Raw genomic sequence first — 3244 nt, forward strand, 5'->3', positions numbered from 1 at the left:
CTCTATTGCAACGCTTTATCTGAAGACGAGAAATTAAATCAGTATAAATAAATAAAACGGTGAGTATAAAGTTGATTGTGGGGTTCGGCAATGTTAGAAAGGGATATTAATATCATCATAAGCCAGCCAACTCCATACCTTAACCAAAGACACCAACAGTGACATCTCTATGGAATTTCAGGATTTCAGCTCAATTCTTACATCCAATACCAAATTGAGAACCCTTGTACTTTTCGTGCACTTTTAGTACAAATTTCCAAAATCACCTCCATATCCTAATTCCAAAGACTAACAGAGACCTCAATATCAAATTTGAAGATACTAGTCCTATCCCGTGCCAACTTTGCTTTCCAAAATACTCCAGACACAGTAGTCCAACGGATTGGTATCCGGAGATTTTGGTGGCCATTGTGTGCTGGAAATGAAGAGAGGAACCGCAATTTGCAACCATTCTTGGGTGGTGCGTGCTGAGTGCGATGGTGCTGAGTCCTGTAGGTATGCCCAAGGTCTGCGGCCAAAATTTTTGCGTGCCCAAGGCTTTAATACACCCTCCAGAATATTTTCGCAATATGTTCGGCTTTTATATACGAGCGGAGAGCGACCATCGGCTGTCATGGCGGCATCACCATGGCCGGCGCTTGAGTTCTAATAGCCCGCTGGCAATGAAAATTCCATTTAACTCAATTTCACTAGTCCTATACTAGATATAAGCCGGACTAGTACCAAATGTGTCCCCAAGTAATGCAAAGGTAACCAATTGACACCTTTTCGTCCCCAAGTAATGCAAAGAAACGACAGTTGTGCATAAATAAAAACCACCACGAAAAAACCAAACGAACATTTGAATGAGATCTCTACGAACAAGAACCACTTTGAATAGTTTTTTTTTAGATTACCAATAAAAAACAATGCACAGTTAATCTTGAGGAATGCAAGTGCGTTTTGTTTGGAAAAAGCATTCTTATTCTGATCGTTGTGAAGTGAAGTATCATTTTTCTGTGCAAATAAGTTATAAATTGTTGAAAATAACAAATAAAAAGGTTAGAATGAGTAGTAAAAGTAATAATAGTAATAAAATAATAATAAAAGTAATTCAAGGTAAAATTATAGCATTCTTCTCAGAATTGTTACAAATTATTAATTTGTTTGTTTTCACTATAGAACAAATCAAAATTTTAGCTGATACTTTAGCTGAGTTGAAGGTGATGGTGCTACGATCTCAAAGTGATGAGATACTATTATCGAATAGGTTCCCCATCACTTATGAAAAATATTGAGAATCAATACATATATGTAAGTATTTTTTAAATGTATTGCTGAACAAAAATAGATTATATACAATTTTTGTTAATTTTTAGGTAAAGATTATAGCATCAATTATAAAAGGAGAGGAAATATCGAAATGTTTAAAATGTTATCGGTTCAAATATTACTACGAGTATAATATTGAGGGAAACCATGGAAAAAAGTTTGAAGTCTCTAAGTAATATATACAGCGTTATTTTAGGTAAGGTGTATATAAACATTATTTTTATATTCTACATTTTCATACATTAAACATTATTTTTTGCAGATTCAATACCAGTTACAGAATATTCGGACACCCCTGAAACACAACTGCGAAAAGCAATACAAATGCTTTTATAAATATTAAATTAAATTTATATTTGTTCAAGTTTTATAGAGTAAGGTATATTTGTATTCATTTGTTTGCAATAAAAAAATGAATTAAAACTAAAAATTAGAATTTCACTAACAATAATTGGTACTGAACTAGTTCATGGGAAACCAGTTTAAAATTGGTCTGCTTATACTAGATAAGGGATAGTCAAATGACACTAGTACATAACTGTATACATAGAACTAGTTAAAAGGTAGTCTGCTGACACTAGTCTGTGGCTGTGTACTTGGAACTTGGTAAGGGTTAGTCTTTTGTCACTGGTATATGACTGTAAACCTGGAACTAGTAAAGTACCATCTACAGGTAATGCAAAGGGAGCCAATTGGTTACCTCGTATGACATCCCCATGTTAAAGTTTACAGTTGTTTGCACTGCGAGGGGTCTTAAGTGGAACTAGTTACTGTAACTCTGAGAATCGACGAGTTTCCGATGCCGAACTAGTTCATGTTGCTAGCGGGAGCTAACCGAAGGTGCACATTTTCCGCTCAACTCTTTGGCAAATAAACACGATAATTTTGTTTGTTTACAAACTAATGGACAGCGAATGTTTTCTCATCGGAGAAAACCAAATTCGGCAGTTCACCACTTTTGGCCAAGCGAAGCAACTCTTTAGCTCTTTCGAGTCTATTTTCTTTCTGTTGCGGTGTAAGTTCTTGCACTTTTTTGGAGTTTAAATGGCTTTACCCCGAGCTCTTTTTCAATATTTGCCGAATGGAATATTGCGATATTTTAAGCTCACGAGCCATTTTTCAGTCACTGCGACGCGGTTTTCGTTCAAGTTGCTTCTTTACTTTTCGAACCATTTCTGATGTTGCTGTTTTCTTTCGCCCACTTCCTTGACGTCGGGCTACGCTACCAGTATCACGATAACGAGCGATGGTACGAGACACAAAAGATTTATTCACATTTAAATGCTGGAGTGCTCTAACAATAGCCACTTGTGGTTTTCCAGCCAAATATAAAGAAATCACACTATCACGCTTGAACTCCATCACGAATAACTCTTTTTTTCTGGAAAATTCTCGCCAAAATGCTTTTGTACACTTGTAAATAATATAATGAGCTGTCACTGGAATTATTTTAACAGCTGTCGGACGAGTGGCTTAGAAATGACAGCAGTCTGATATTGTTTATAGTTTTTTCTTCTCACCCTGTAGTACGCATTTCCAGAATTATCTCCATATCTCAATTCCAGACACCAACAGAGACCTCAATATCAAATTTCGGGATCCCAGCCTTATGCTTTCACGCAATACCAAATTTAGTACCGTGTAGTATTTTTCGAAAAATTATAAAACACATTTCCAAAACCAACTTCATGCCTTAACCACAGAAAGAAAGAGGGAAATCTGTATCAAAATTCTTCACCCAATATCAAATTTAGTACTAGAATCACCTCCATATCTCAATTCCAGATACCAACAGAGACCTCAATATAAAATTCGCGATTCCAGCTCTATCCCTTCACTCAGTACCAAATTTAGTGTCACATAGTACTTTTCGAACAATTATAGCACACATTTCCAAGACCACCACCAGATACCAACAAAGAACCCAATCTTG

General features: G+C 35.9%; 1 long non-coding RNA gene across 1 annotated transcript; it reads left to right on the top strand.

Annotated features, from left to right (window-relative positions):
- The first annotated feature begins 1174 nt into the window (after positions 1-1174).
- On the top strand, positions 1175-1994 carry LOC131803984 (uncharacterized). Its single transcript, XR_009342856.1, has 3 exons — positions 1175-1293; positions 1359-1507; positions 1574-1994. It is a non-coding gene; the product is annotated as an uncharacterized LOC131803984 (long non-coding RNA).
- The last annotated feature ends 1250 nt before the right edge of the window (positions 1995-3244 follow it).

Source organism: Musca domestica, unplaced genomic scaffold (genome assembly GCF_030504385.1).
Source record: "Musca domestica strain aabys unplaced genomic scaffold, Musca_domestica.polishedcontigs.V.1.1 36, whole genome shotgun sequence".
In the NCBI taxonomy this organism is placed as follows: domain Eukaryota; kingdom Metazoa; phylum Arthropoda; class Insecta; order Diptera; family Muscidae; genus Musca; species Musca domestica.